Source organism: Canis lupus, chromosome 2 (genome assembly GCF_003254725.2).
Source record: "Canis lupus dingo isolate Sandy chromosome 2, ASM325472v2, whole genome shotgun sequence".
NCBI lineage: Eukaryota > Metazoa > Chordata > Mammalia > Carnivora > Canidae > Canis > Canis lupus.
In genome coordinates this window covers 35,121,627-35,137,934 of record NC_064244.1, presented here as the reverse complement: position 1 = coordinate 35,137,934, position 16,308 = coordinate 35,121,627, and the positions used below count along the sequence as shown (strand labels likewise).

The 16,308-nt window shown below is 39.0% G+C and overlaps 1 protein-coding gene across 2 annotated transcripts in view; it reads left to right on the top strand.

Moving 5' to 3' along the window:
- The window catches only part of DIAPH1 (diaphanous related formin 1), a 97,683-nt gene that overhangs the window by 60,996 nt on the left and 20,379 nt on the right, over positions 1-16,308 (top strand). The window lies entirely within an intron of this gene.

The following is a 16,308-nucleotide window of genomic DNA, read 5'->3' as shown; positions in this document are numbered from 1 at the left end:
AAAGGTCTTTAGGGGCACCTGGTAGGTTCAGTCAGTTAGGCGTTTACTTTCAGCTCAGGTTGTGATCTCACAGTCCTGGGATAGGGCTCCACATCAGACTCTGCTCCACCTGGGGAGCCTGCTTCTCCCTCTGCCTCTGCCTTCCTCCCTCTCATGAATAAATGAATAAAATCTTTTTTTTAAATGGTGGTGTGTTTCAAAGTGTTTGGACTTAAGAAATGAATATTTACAAAGCAGAATGCTAATATCCAGCTCTACAGGATAGGTAACAATATCTGTGCTTCATTCTGTGTTATACTCTTAGCCTGCTTATCTTTGAAAAATCAGGTTCCAATTTTAAAAGCTTTTAAGAGTTCTTCTGTAACATCATCCCTCTGGGTGAGGGAACCCCAGTTATACAACAGAAGGGCACTGGTAGCCCTATGTATGTATGCAAGATAGGATGGAATCTTTCCTCCTTCCTGAGATCCTACAGTAATCTGAACTAGGTTTTTAGAGTCTTATCCTTTCCTTTGCTATCTGTTAGATTAGAAGTGAGATGTTATGTGTGTGTGTGTTTAAAATTCCTCTTGGAAAGAACTGCTGAAATTCTTCAAAGAAAAGTGCCCCCCTTTCTTCTGCTTCCATTCTTACTCTGCTTGCATTTTTCTTTTCAGCCACGGGGTGCGCGCAGTTGAGCTATTTTGGCTCAGGTTCCACATTGTGAGGTCAGAGACTAGGGATTGGAGGAGAATATCAGGTGACTTTCAGTAACTGATGACGGTGCTGTCCTCATTCCCCACCCCTCTTCCCGCCCCCCTCCTGCTTTCTCCACCCTTTCCTGGCTTCCACCTTAGGAACAAAGAAAGGGAAAAAAACAGCAATATGACGAAGGAAACCAGCTGCTGCCATGGCAGACTCAGGCTGGGGGCTGGGTATTTATTGCATGTGTTCTCTTTGTTAGTTTCTTACCCTGTTATTTCGCCTCCCAGGACCCTGACTAAAATGGAGGGTGTTTCAAGGATTCTTTGTTACAGAAAATACCTTAGAAATGTGCAGTTTACTCAGGATTTAGATGAGACACAGCAGAGATTAAAACTGTTACACGCACCTAGAAAAAGATGAAGGTATTTTGCCTTCTCAGTCTGATTCAAGAATATCTGTTTGATATCAGATGCTGTGAGTGGTAGGAGCTCTTTATCTGTTCTTTCCAGTCATTGTAACAGTGCTGCCTAATAGGTGGTATCTTCATTTTATAACTGAGAAATTGAAAGTACAGAATTAATTTGTCTTTTGTTTATTAATATTTCTTAGCAAGTCAATACCAGGCCAGGTTTTGACCCCTGATCTGTTAGATTTAGAAACTAGCATTTAGGGGAAGGCAGGCCTGTTCAGAGGTGCCTGCTTCTAGGGACTGCTATGGTACTAGGCCAGCACTTTGCTTTTCACCAGTGCCCTGTCCTGATTTCTTCAACAAATAAATCTCAAGGGAAAAATGAGATGGAGGGGAACTTACACATTAAAAGAGAATTTAAAAATATGTCAGCCAGTTGCAGTGTGTGGATCTTAGTTATATTCTGATGGCTTTCTTTTAAGAAAGGCAGAAATTGTACACCTAGTGCCTTATTTTGATGCTTTTTCTCCTGCCCTCTAGCTTTTACTGCCCCTTGCCTATCCTTCCAGCTCACCCTCACTCCCATCCCTGACTGATCTCTTTTTGAGCACTGCTGTACTGAGTCATTGTCCTGGGTGTGCTGGGAAACTGTGTGAGACACTCTGACTTCTTGTCTAAGTGATCAAATGTTTTGAGAAGTGCCCAGATTTCTAAAAGTGCTTTTCTGCCACCCTTTCAGACTTCTACTTGCTCCCTTCTTCCTAACTCTTAGCATTTGATTTTTGTCCTTTTGGAATTGAGTTTGCCTTTGTTCATGTCTTTCAGGTTTATCCATTTCTGCCAATTTGTTCAGTCTCTCCTTAAAGCCTGCACATCCATGGTGATCTAGTTCTGTGGGACTTAGCAGCTGGGTATTTGTTTTGGCCAGGAAGTTAGTGATAGGAATCTGGTTTTTTTCTCCTATAGTGTATACTTGCAAATGGCTTTGAGGTGCTGAATTTTTCCCTCATGTATATTATAGCTGTGGGAAACATAAAGTAGAAATATTCCACATGGGCACCTTCTTAAATTAGCAGCACATGATCAGGCCTTCTTGCTGTGTCCTTTCCTCAGAATCAGAGAGCTCATGTAGAGCTTTAAGACATGGCTTATTATATGCTGGGAGGATTTGATGATTTCATAGCTATGTTACCCTCACAGAAAGTTTGTTGTTATTTCCTGGGGATCTTACCACTAAGTGTTCAGAGCTTTTAGGTAAGCTAGGCAGATCTAGAACTCTTCCCCAAAGGCTCTGTTATATCAGAACTATATTGGTATTAGAGCCCCCCCACCCTTTTTTTAACCTGTGATTCTTTGCTCACCTGTATTATATGTACTGCCTTTTATCTCTCTTCATGGAGGTTGGATAAGCTCACACATTGGTTCTGCTCCATTTAAGTGAGTAGAAGCCAGTGGTGACTTGGATCCCCAGATTTCTCAGCATGTTTCCACTTTTTCCACCTTTCTCATGTGTTCCTTCTTAGTCATAAAGTACTTGGGTTACTCAAGGGAAGTATGAGATTATGGAGGGTGTTACCTGTAGGATAGGGACAAATACCTCAGGCTTCATCTCAGGCAGAGTAAGTAATATGTGGTCCTGAGTCAGGGTGTGAGAATGAAGGTTAGGTGGAGTGGCTGTATAAAGCAGCCTGAATCTTCCAGTCCTACAGAATCTTAAAGCCCTGCACGCTCTTTTGAGCCAGGCTGTGTTCTCAACAGTATTTTCCCAAGGTCCTTTTTTCTAGCTCACTTACTCACTCCCACCTGCCATTTTTAAGAACTTAGTTTCCAGGATGTCAGGCAACTCCCTGTCCTCCATTTCCTGTTTGTGGTCTTCATTGAGAGAGGCCTACAACAGGAATTCCTGGGGAAATGATGGCTTCAGCTGTGGGACTCCGGGGGCCATTAGCTCATTACTGCAGTTGGGGAATACTGTGCTACATAGGACCTCCTTTCCATTCTGGGGGCACTTAGAAGCTGTTACTGATCAGAACTAAGCAGTCCCTGGGACTCAGGCCGCTGACTTTGTGCCTTGACTCTTTCTCTTCAGAGACTAGAAATTATCTTCCCTTCTTGTGCCTTAATCTGCTTAAATTTTAGAATTCAGCATAATCTAGATTCATGACAAAATTAGCTTGGACTCTGTAGGATGGATTATTTTAACATACCCAAAAATGAAGAAAGAGAAATAGGGTCCTTCTGTTGGACAGCAGGGGGTGCCCTTTCCCTTCACTTTATTGCCTGGCACTCCCTACTGCATTCAGCCATTTTAGACAGATTGTTTTTGCTCCCAGCTAACTCCATTTTGTGTTTGTGACGCAGGAAAAAAAAGAATTGGGCAAGGGAGGAGCCCGATTGGGGGAAGAGTGAGACAAGCAGAGATGCATCCAACAGACTCCTCTACTCAGTACTTGCTCACCAGGGACTTACCTTGCTGTAGGCTCTCTGCATCCTGAGCCACAGATGTAGCAAGTCCCCACCCTCTGAGCAAAAAAATGTAATGGTGTCTGGCTCCTGGACACCTAACAGTGACAGGGTGCTAGCTTTTTTTTTTTTTTTTTAAGATTTTATTTATTTATTCATGAGAGACAGAGAGAGAAAGAGGCAGAGACATAGGCAGAGGGAGAAACAGGCTCCATGCAGGGAGTCCGACGTGCGATTCAATCCCAGGACTCCAGGATCATGCCCTGGGCCGAAGGCAGGCGCCAAACCGCTGAGCCACCCAGGGATCCCAGGGTGCTGGCTTTTTTTTTTTTTTTTTTTTTTTTTTGGTGCTGGCTTTTGAGACAGAAGGCATCTCATCCCTTCTCCCTCTCCAAGAGTCTAAATCTGAGTTCAGGTGGTTTTTTTCTTACAGAGATGGTGAGGGTGGTTTTCTCAATTATAGGATCAGTTAAGAAAAGGTACCCTTTCACTCAGTTGTCTGAGAAGAATCAGACACCCTAATGATCTCAGGGAAGCAATCTGGCTTAAAAAAGAAAAAACCCAAAACATTTATTTTGGGAAAGGTAAAAAAAACACACATTCATATGTAATACATAAATATATATATGTGTGTGAAGAGAAGAATATGAATATGTATATCACATTTGGGATTTTTTTTAAAAAGATTTTATTAATTTGAGAGACAATGCACATGCACAAGAAGGGGGAACAGCAGAGGGAGATGGAGAAGCAGACTCCCCACTTAGTGGGAGTTCTTTAATATCATCAGATATACACTCACTGTTTCTCAAATTATCTTAAAGAGTTTTATTTTGTTTTTTGTAGTTTGTTAATCCATGTCTCTGTAGGTTCCCTCTCCAGCTTGCACTGTCACACTCTTAATTTTTTATCTTGCAATTTGTTATAGGCCTAATAAACAATTGTTTATAGGCCTCCTTTCTTAGGAAAGAGGGAGGATCCCTCAGGTTGGGACTAGGAAAGTGTAGAGCCAGACTGCTCTTCATAGAGCAGTTTCCCATTTTCAGTACATCCCCCAGAAGTGATGGGAGAAGAAGTAAAGGGGAAATGCCCTGTAGCCTTCAGAGAAAGGGCTGGAATGTCTTACTCAGGGAATGACTTCTCCTAACATGATAGCTTATTACCAAAAGTCTTTAGAAAAGTTTACAGATTGCTCTGAACATAGTGGACCATGCTCTTTCCTAGGAATTAAAGGAGCACTTTTAAGCTTTGGAGTACTAGATTTATCTGCTGTATAATAGCTGATGTCCTTAGGGTGATTTCAGATCCTCAGCTTTATCTCCCAATCACTCTCCTTTTTGTTCAGTAGCAACCTTCCTCCCTGCCCAGACCTAATGAGTTAGCATTACTTCATAGACTGTCTTACAGAAAAAAAAAATCCTATGGTGTGTTGGGGACAGGCACATGTGAAAATTCTTCCATGGCTTCAGCAAGCACTGTTACCTCCCTGCTCTGCCCCATGACCTTTTAAAGATTGTCTTTGAGTCTGATTTAGATGATGAGGTGAAGGCTTTTGTTTGATGGTATTTCTCTCCCTTCTGAAATATGAAATAGGTCAGTGACTGGCATAAAGCAACTGCAGAAGTCAGTCTGTTCCTTTGCTTGGAGGAAGAGCATAGGTTACAGAAGGGAAGTTGCAGTCTCAGACTTCTTGGCAAAGCTGGCAGGGCACTCGGCAAGTTGGGTCCTTAGAGACTACGTTGGCTGCCTGCCTGGTTTGGAAGCTGTAGTTCCCATTTGCACAACTGCTTAGAATCTGCTAAAGAGGTCAGGGTTGCAGCAGCTAGAGTCATGGACACTGGCACTGACATACTGTCTTACCTAAGAGTCAGCTGATAAGAGTTTCTTTTCTGCTCTTGTCAGCAAAGAGGCAGTCATTGGCTGGTAAGAGTATCCTCCTTCCCTCTCTGCTAAGGTGCTAAATGTACTCCCTTGTTTTTGTCGTGTATGAATTTCATACAATTCTACAAACTGAAATTACTCAGCTCTTGAGATAATTTTTAGTGTGAGACATGGTATGAAGCCTTAGCTGTGGGCTTCCCATCCTTGCTGTGGCAAAAATGAGAGCTGGAATCCAAGTATTGGTAAGTTTATATGTTGAGTGCTGTAATATTTGTGTACTAAATCAATACACCATTCCAGCAACAGAGTGGGAAGACTGCTAATGGGAGTATCCTATCAATTCTACATATTGATTTTTTTATCTTCATTTAAAATTTTTTTAAAGTAATCTGTGTCCAACATGAAGCTTGAACTCATGACCCCAAGATCAAGAGTCCTGTGCTCTACGAACCAAGCCAGCTAGTCACCCCTTGACTTTTTTTTTTTAATTTACTTTTTATTGGTGTTCAATTTGCCAATATATAGAATCCCATCAAGTGCCTCCCCTCAGTGCCCGTCACCCAGTCACCCCTACCCCCCACCCACCTCCCTTTCTACCACCCCTTGTTCGTTTCCTAGAGTTAGGAGTCTCTCATGTTCTATCTCCCTCTCTGATATTTCCCACTCATTTTTTTCTCCTTTCCCCTTTATTTCCTTTCACTATTTTTTATATTCCCCAAATGAATGAGACCATATCATGTTTGTCCTCTGATTGACTTATTTCACTCAGCGTAATACCCATCCAGGTTGAAGCAGATGGTGGGTATTTGTCGTTTCTAATGGCTGAGTAATATTCCATTGTATACATAAACCACATCTTCTTTGTCCATTCATCTTTCGATGGACACCGAGGCTCCTTCCGCAGTTTGGCTATTGTGGACATTGCTGCTATAAACATTGGGGTGCAGGCGTCCCGGCATTTCACTGCATCTGGATCTTTGAGGTAAATCCCCAGCAGTGCAATTGCTGGGTCGTAGGGCAGGTCTATTTTTAACTCTTTGAGAAACCTCCACACAGTTTTCCAGAGTGGTTACACCAGTTCACGCTCCCACCAACAGTGCAAGAGGGTTCCCCTTTCTCCACATCCTCTCCAACATTTGTGGTTTCCTGCCTTGTTAATTTTCCCCATTCTCACTGGTGTGAGGTGGGATCTCATTGTGGTTTTGATTTGTATTTCCCTGATGGCAAGTGATGCAGAGCATTTTCTCATGTGAGTGTTGGCCATGTCTATGTCTTCCTCTGTGAGATTTCTGTTCATGTCTTTTGCCCATTTCATGATTGGATTGTTTCTTTGCTGCGGAGTTTAATAAGTTCTTTATAGATCTTGGAAACTAGCCCTTTATCTGATACGTCATTTGCAAATATCTTCTCCCATTCTGTGGTTGTCTTTTAGTTTTGTTGACTGTATCCTTTGCTGTGCAAAAGCTTCTTATCTTGATGAGGTCCCAATAGTTCATTTTTGCTTTTGTTTCTTTTGCCTTCGTGGATGTATCTTGCAAGAAGTTACTGTGGCTGAGTTCAGAAAGGGTGTTGCCTGTGTTCTCCTCTAGGATTTTGATGGAATCTTGTCTCACATTTAGGTCTTTCATCCATTTTGAGTTTATCTTTGTGTCTGGTGCAAGAGAGTGGTCTAGTTTCATTCTTCTGCATGTGGATGTCCAATTTTCCCAGCACCATTTATTGAAGAGACTGTCTTTTTTCCAGTTAATAGTCTTTCCTCCTTTGTCGAGTATTAGTTGACCATAAAATTGAGGGTCCACTTCTGGATTCTCTATTCTGTTCCACTGATCTATGTGTCTGTTTTTGTGCCAGTGCCACACTGTCTTGATGACCACAGCTTTGTAGTACAACCTGAAATCTGGCGTTGTGATGCCCCCAGCTATGGTTTTCTTTTTTAAAATTCCCCTGGCTATTTGGAGTCTTTTCTGATTCCACACAAATCTTAAAATAATTTGTTCTAACTCTCTGAAGAAAGTCCATGGTATTTTGTTAGGGATTGCATTAAACGTGTAAATTGCCCTGGGTAACATTGACATTTTCACAATATTAATTCTGCCAATCCATGAGCATGGAATATTTTTCCATCTCTTTGTGTCTTCCTCAATTTCTTTCAGAAGTGTTGTATACTTTTTAGGGTATAGATCCTTTACCTCTTTGGTTAGGTTTATTCCTAGGTATCTTATGCTTTTGGGTGCAATTGTGTGAAAGGTCTTAATTCTTCCACAGTGGTTATAGATTTGCCCTTTCTTCCTTTGGTTTAATCAGTTCTTACTTTATATATTTTGAAACTAAATTATTGAATGTATTCAGATTTAGAATTGTCTTCCTTGTGGATTGACCCTTTATCGTTATGAAATATGTGTTCAACAATAATAATGCCACTATATTATTAAAGAAGAAATCTTTATTTGATATTAATATAAGTACAACAGCTTTCTTTTGTTTAGTATCTTTTTCCTTTATTTACCTTTAACATTTGTGTCTTTATTTGAAGTGTGCCCTTTGCAAGCAGCACATACTTAATGTGTATGTTTTTTAAATCCAGTCTGATGATCTTAGTCTTGCATTGCAAAGAATTTGATTCGTTTGAGTTTATATATACCATATTGCTATATGTTTTGTTTGATTTTTTTTTTTCTAGTTTGTGTCTTTTTCTGTTTATATCTTCTTACAGGTTCGTTTGAAACTTATTTCACGTATACCCTATTCTTAGTTAAACATTCTTTTTACTATCTTTACAGGCACCTTAGAAATGACAAATGCATCCTTGATTTATTACAATCTAATATAAATTATAACTTTTACCATCTTACAAATAATGCTAGAACTTTACAGCATTTTAACTCTACTTACTACATACCTTCTTTTTGAGCATTGATGTCATGTATTTTAATTCTACATGTTTTAGGCTCCACAAACATTTCTACTATTAATTTATAATATCAATATTCACTTAAAAACCCTTTTCTAGTGTTTTTTTGTGCTTATGTGTGTTCCCATATTTCCTTTTGTGATAATTATTCATCTTCTGCCTGAATAATTACTCCCCTTAACATTTATTTTAGTTTAAGTCTACTGGTAATAAACTCTTGTTTTTGTCTGGATATATATTTATTTCACCTATGTTTTTGAAGGATATTATTTGTTTTCCCTTTTTTTGTTAAGATAACTCCACTGTCATTGTTAGTGTTGTTCATTTGAAGGTAATTATGTTCCACTGCCTACTACTTTGAGAATTTTTTTTCCTCTGGTTTTTAGCAGTTTTACTGTGATGATGTGCCATGATGTAGTTCTTGTGTTATTCTTTGGTATTCTCTGAGCTGCTTGAGTCTGTGTATTGAAATCTTTCATCACTTTTGGAAAAGTCACCACTATTTTTCCTTCAAGTATTCCATCTTTTTCTTTTCTTTTCTTTTTCCTTTCTTTTCTTTTCTTTCTTTTTTGGCACTTTCTTTTACTTTCAGGTTCAGTGCCAGTGAATATCATATTTAGCCCTCCACTTATTATGTTGTATATGCATGGCATTTATTTATTTTCATTATTTTTAATATTTTTCTCTCTGCATTTATTCACCCTGGAGTTTAGGCTTTCTAGGACTTCGCCTGTGAACCTATTATGTTCACCTTTCCTCAGGATGTAGCCTTTTGGGTTCCTAGCTACTGAGGAGAGAATCTCATATGAGACTCCCCACATTAGGAAGAAACTGAACCTTAATCCCTGTCCACCCTTGCTATACACAACCACCAAAGTGGTATTGGAACAGTGTTACAGTGCTGTGGTTACCTTGGAGCAGTTTGTCACCATCTTAGCACTTCTTCCATGCTTTTAAGGTGTTTTTTTAAACATTGTGTCAGCATTTTTAGATGTTTTTCCATGGGAGTTTTGGCATTGTTAATTGGAAGTTGAAGTTCTCTTTTCATATTTTACATGATAATTGTCACCACATTGAAAAATGAAAATGTTATGTAATGAAACCAGTCTCTTTCCTTGATACCATCTTGATTTTGTGTTATTCTTAGAAAAGTTTTTGTTTATTCAAAACTATATTGCTTTTCTATTTTTAACACTTAGTGTTTAATATGTCTGGAATTTATTTTTGTGAGCACCATAAAGTGAGGATCTAACTATTTTCCTTCAAAATGGAGACCCAGTTGTTCCAGAACAGTTGGTTAGACCAGAAGTCAGCAAACTATGACCAGCCTCTTTTTTTTTTAAAGATTTTATTCATTTATTCATGAGAGTCAGAGAGAGAGAGAGGCAGAGACACAGGCAGAGAGAAGCAGGCTCCATGCAGGAAGCCTGATGCGGGACTCGATCCCGGGACTCCAGGATCACTCCCTGGGCCAAAGGCAGGCGCTAAACCGCTGAGCCACCCAGGGATCCCTGCCCAGCCTGTTTTTGTTTGAACATGGCTATACCATTTGATTACATATTGTCTGTGTCGTCTTTCATATTACACTAGTGGAAATAGACTTATTCAACAGGATACTACTTAAGACTAAACAGCCATTAAAAAAAAAAAAAAAAGAAAAAGAAAAAAGGTTAACTAAACCAAGCACGCAGATAGAAATCCTTCGAGTTGAAAGGGAACCCAGACCAACATCTACTTATCACAAACTATTTCACTTAGAGCAAGTGTATGTGTATTGCCTCTCCTTTGAGACTAACCTCCTCAAGCTTCATTACCATGTTGGTATATTCCTTTCTCCCTTTGCATCAGCAGCCAAAGCCATCTTGTGGCTAAAATGAAGCAGAGAAAAAGAAACACAGGCTGCCTCACTTACTAGTAAACTCTAAAAGGTCTTAGACACAATTACTTTTAAATCATTAAAAAAGCATTTCTATATTGATTACCCTCAGAAAATCAGTCTGGGTGGAGAGTTTTTCTAGTTCAGTGAAATTTATCCTTTTTACAACCAAAACTTGTTTTTAAAAATTAAAACATTAGGAACTCTCAAACAACAAAAAAAAATCCACCTTGAAAGTGTACAGTTCCACAGTTTGAGTATCACACAGTTGTACAGCTACTGTCACTATCTCATTCTGGAACATTCTCATCACAAAAGAAACTCCTGAATCCATCTGCAGTCACTCCCCACCTTCTCTTCCCCCAACTTGGGAGTCATTGATCTGTTTTGTGTCTCTCTGGATTTGCCTGTTCTAGACAGTTTGTATCAGTGTAATCATACATTATATTCCCTTATATGTCTGGTTTTCTCACTAATAATGATGCTTGCAAGGTTGATCCATGTTGTAGCCTTTGTCAGCTTTTCATTCTTGCTTATGGCTGAAAAATATTCCATTGCTTTAGATATACCACATTTTGTTTTTCCATTCATCAGGTGATAGACATTGGGTTGTTTCCACCTTTTGGCTATTACAAATAATGGTGCTGTGAATATTTTCCTTTTTTTTTTTTTTCTTAACTGAACAGTTTGAGATAAAGTACTGACATACCGTGCCTCTCCCACATGTAAGACTATTCTTTTTGCTAACCGTAACCACAGTGCAGTTACCACATTTAGGAAATTTATCATCAATATAATATTATTAGCTGATATACAACCCATATTCACATTTCTTTTTTTTTTTCTTTTTTTTTTTTCATATTCACATTTCACTGATTTGTGATTTTATGTATTGTGTTTTGTTTTGTTTTGAGATGTTATTTATTTACAAGAGCAAGCAAGCGAGCATGAGTGGAAGGGCAGAGGGGCAGAAGGAGATGGAGCAGCAGACTCTCCACAGAGTAGGGAAACCTATATGGGGCTCTCCCAGGACCCTGGGATCATGACCCAAGCTGAAGGCAGACACTTAACCAGCTGAGCCTTGATTTTACATATGTTAATTACTAATTTTTTTATTGAGGTGAAATTTGCATAAGATAACTATTTAAAGTAAACAGTTCAGTGGTGCTCATAAAATGAAGTAGAAAGTTTCCCTTCTGTCATTACATAAAATTGGCATTCATTTTTCTTTCATCGTTTTATAGAATTCTCTAGTGAAACCTTCTGGACCAGGAGATTTCCTTTTCCTTTTTTTTTTTTCTTTTTTTTTTTTTTAATATTTTATTTATTTATTCATGAGAGGCACACACACAGAGAGAGAGAGAGAGGCAGAGAGAGAGACAGGCAGAGAGACAGGCAGAGGGAGAAGCAGGCTCCATGCAGGGAGCCCGACATGGGACTCGATCCTGGGACTCCAGGATCACACCCTGTGCTGAAGGCAGCGCTAAACCACTGAGCCACCTGGACTGCCCTACAGGTGCCCTCTTTACTACCCATCACCTGTTTAGCCCATCTCCCACCCACCTCCCTCCACCCCAGAGTTTGTTCTCTATCATTAAGAGTCTCTAATGTTCTCTCATGGTTTGTTCCCCTCTCACCTTTTTTTTACCCCCTCCCATATGTTCATCTGTTTTGTTTCTTAAATTCCACATACGTGAAATCATGGGGTATTTCTTTCTTTGACTTATTTATTTTACTTAGCGTAATACACCCTAGCTCCATCCATATTGCAAATGGCAAGTTATCATTCTTTTTGATGGCTGAGTAATATTCGAGTGTGTGTGTGTGTGTCTGTGTGTCTCAAATATACACCACATCTACTTTATTTATCAGTCCATGGACATTTGGGCTCTTTCCATAATTTGGCTGTTGGTAATAATACTGCTATAAACATCAGGAGACATGTATCTCTTCAAATCCTTTGGGTAAAAAACTAGTAGTGCAATTGCTGGATCATAGGGTACCTCTATTTTTAATTTTTTTGAGGAACCTCCATACTATTCTCCAGAGTGGCTGTACAGTTTGCATTCCCACTAACTGTAAGAGGGTTCCCCTTTTTTCTACATCCTCACCAACACCTGTTGTTTCTTATGTTGTTAATTTTAGCCATTCTGAGAGGTGTGAAGTGTTATCTCATTGTGGTTTTGATTTGTATTTCCCTGATGATGAGTGATACTGAGCATCTTTTTATGTGCCTGTTAGCCATCAGGATGTTGTCTATGGAAAAGTATCTATTCATGTCTTTAGCCTATTTCTTTACTGGATTATTTGTTTTTTTGGGGTGTTCAGTTTAATTTCTTTATAGACTTTGGATACTAACCCTTTATCAGATATGTTGTTTGCACATATCTTCTCTCCCATTCTGTAGGCTGCCTTTTAGATTTGTTGATTGTTTCCTTATATCCAAAAACTTTATATTTTGATGAGTGCCACTAGTTCATTTTTGTTTTTGTTTCCCTTTCCTCCAACAATGTGTCTGGTAAGAAGTTGATGCAGCCAAAGTCAAAAGGTTGCTGTGTTCTCTACAGTTTTGACGATATCCTTTCTCACATTTAGGTCTTTCATCCATTTTGAATTTATTTTTGTGGATAGTGTAAGAAAGCTGTCCGGATTCATTCTTCTGCATATTGCTGTCCAGTTTTCCCAGCACCATTTGTTGAAGAGACTATCTTTTTTCCATTGGATATTCTCTCCTGCTTTGTCGAAGATGAACTGACCATATAGTTTTGGATCCATTTCTGGGTTTTCTATTCTCTTCCATTGATCTACATGTCTCTTTGTCTCATGTGTCTCTTTTTGTCTCCATGACTGCAGCTTTGCAATATAGCTTGAAATCCAGAATGTGTGATACCTCTAGTTTTCTTTTCCTTTTTCAGGATTGCTTTGGCTATTTGGGATCTTTTGTGATTCCATACAGCTTTTAGAATTATTTGTTCTAGCTTTGTGAAAAGTGCTGGTGGTATTTTGAGGGGGATTGCATTAAATGTGTACATTGCCTTAGGTAATATAGGCGTTTTCACAATGTTTGTTCTTCTAATCTATGATCATGGAATATTTTTCAATTTCTTTGTGTCCTCTTCAGTTTCTTTCACAAGTGTTCTGTGGTTTTTAGAATACAGGTCTTTTATCACTTTGGTTAGGTTTATTGCTAGATATCTGTTTTTGGAGCAGTTGCAAAAGGGATTGATTCCTTGATTTCTTTTTCTGCTACTTTATTATTGGTGTGTGGAAATGCAACAGAGTTCTGCACATTGATTTTATATGCTGTGACTGCTGAATTCTTGAATTCTAGCAACTTTCTGGTGGAGTCTATTTTATTGATTTTTTTATAAAGCACCTTTTTCAGTCATTAGATTTTCTTTCTTGTGTTCATTTTTATTGATATGTGCTCTTAAATTCTTTATTTCCTTCCATTTGCTCTGGGTTTGTTTTGGTTTTTTTTTTTCTAATTCTTTGAGGTAGAAAATTGGACTACTGACTTGAGTTTTCTTCTTTTCTAATGTAAACTTGGTGTGTCATTTTCACTGTCAGCATTGCTATAGCTGCATCCCATATGTTTCAATGTATTGTACTTTCATTTTCATTCAGTTCTGTGTATCTTAAAATTTTCTCTTGAGACTTTCTATCCGACTCACAAATTACTTAGAAGTGGTTCTTTAGTTTCCAAGTGTTTGGATATTTTCCTGTTATCTTTTGGTTATTGATTTGTAGTTTGATTCCATTATGGTTAGAGAACATACTCTGATTTCAATTCATTAAATCTATTGCAGTTTATTTTATGACCCAAGATACCATCTTTCTTGGTAAATGTCCAATGGACGCTTGAAAAAAATTTTTTTCTGCTCTTGATGGGTGAAATGTTTCATATACCTCAGTTAAACCTGTTGATGGAGTGTCACAGTCATTTGTTCTGTATCCTTGCTGATTTTCTGCCTACTAGTTCTACCCCTTACTGAGAGTAGAGAGGGTATTGATTTCTTGGAGTATTGTTGTGGTTTGCTATGTCAGTTTCTCATTTCACCTGTATCCATTTTTGTTTCTTATATTGAGGGGGGCCCTATTGTTTGGTGCATACACATTTAGAATTGTTATGTCTTCCTAGTGGATTGATCCTTTAATCATTATGTAATGTTCCTCTTTGTTTTTTTTTTTCCTTTCTCTTTGTATCTAGTTATTTTATTTGCCCTAACTTCTACTTACCTGTAATTTATAGATGATGTTTTGTTTTTAATGTTTGCATGGTGTATCTTTTTTCAGCCTCTTAATTTCAACCTACTTCTATCTTTGTATTTGAAGTAAATTTATAGACAGCATATTGTTGGGTCTTTTATTAATCTACTTGTCCATTGTTTTATGTCCATCTGAGCCTGTCAGTATCACTGTCATCAAGGAATGCCAGGAGGTACTCATTTGTTCCCCCACTACCTGTAGCACAGGAAAATATGCAGGGAGACCCCACACATAGTTTCCTGACCAGACCCAGTGCTGTAGCTGAATGAACCCTTGTGGTTCTTAATGACCATAAGATGCACTTCAGCAATGGTTATCAGGGAACTTTGAAAAAATATTTATTGCTACAGGTCCTGGAGGATGCAGAACACACTTGGACTGTACAATGAAGTATCTGGTAGAGAGACAGTGAGAGAGAGACAGAGACCGAGAAAGGTAGCCCCCAGAGTTCTGCATATATTGGGGTCAAGGGTAGGGTACCAAGGGTTTTGCTGGTTTACTCTGTTGGTAAATTTAAAACATAAAAGCAAGAATTAAATTGCAGGAAGGAAAAAGTGGGGTCATTCAAACAATTATTTAGGTTACCTGGAGCTTTCTAAAAGGGAGACTTCATGGGTAGGTGGCCTGGCTCTCAAACTAGTTGTAGAGATGGCAATATGGAAATAGATGTCCTTGAAGTGGATGCCTCAGCAAGCAAAAAGTTAAAGCTAATTGTCAGGCACCTAACCTACAGCCAATCTCTGTTGTTGTATTTATATCATTTGTATTAAAGGTGATGATGGGCAGCCTGTGTGGCTCGTGTGGTTTAGCACCACCTTCAGCCCAGGGCCTGATCCTGGAGACCCGGGATCAAGTCCCACGTCAGGCTCCCTGCATGGAGCCTGCTTCTCCCTCTGCCTGTGTCTCTGCACCCCCCCTTTCTGTCTCTCTGTCTCTCATGAATAAATAAAATCTTTTTTTTTTTTTTTTTTTTAATTAAAAAAGGTAACTACTGAATGTTAGGGCTTAAGTCTGCCATTGTGTTTTCAGTTTGCTTCCTCTATTTCTTTTTTCTTAATTTCCTATGGTTTCTTTGAATATTTTTAAAGATTCCATTTTGATTAACGTATAATACCTGATTGTATCACTTTGTATGGTTTGCTTGGGTTTTGCTCTAGGTATAATATTATGCATACATAATTTATCCTGGTGTGATGATACTGATATTTTTACCAGTTCAAGTGAAGCATAGAAACTTTATTTTCATTTAGGTCCCTTTACTCTCCCCACTTTTTAAAACAGTTGTATTTCTTCTACATAAGGTTAGTTCATTTTGGTAGAGCTGATAAGGCTGTATTGTGGTGTCTGTCTTGACTGGAGAGGAGTTCCCAAAACTGGGGCAATGATTGATTGGGTTGAGGCTGGTGGCACAGGCAGTGAAGGAATTCACTGGAGGCAGAAGAGAGGTGAGAGAAGTTTATTGAATGTACTGCTAGGGAGCAACAGGATAACAGAGGAGAGGCTATCTGCCATGAGGTAGTGGGTGCAGGCTGTTTTTCAAGAGGGAAGGTGAGGAAATATGGCCGACATAGGGAATTCTCACTTTTTTGGTAGCTGTGTCTGGTTGTGGATAGCCCATGGGTTAGTGGATATTTTAAGGTGGGTCACCTGATGGGCCTGTCTGTATTCAGTCAGGGCGTCGCTGTGGGCTCTTTCTGCCTTCCATCGTTCCAGCCTGTGGTCTAAAAGCAGCCTCTCTACAGATGATTGTCTTTTCTCTGTAGCCCTCCTGAGTTACAGGTTCTTGTAGTTCTTCATTAGTCTAGTGGTTGTTGT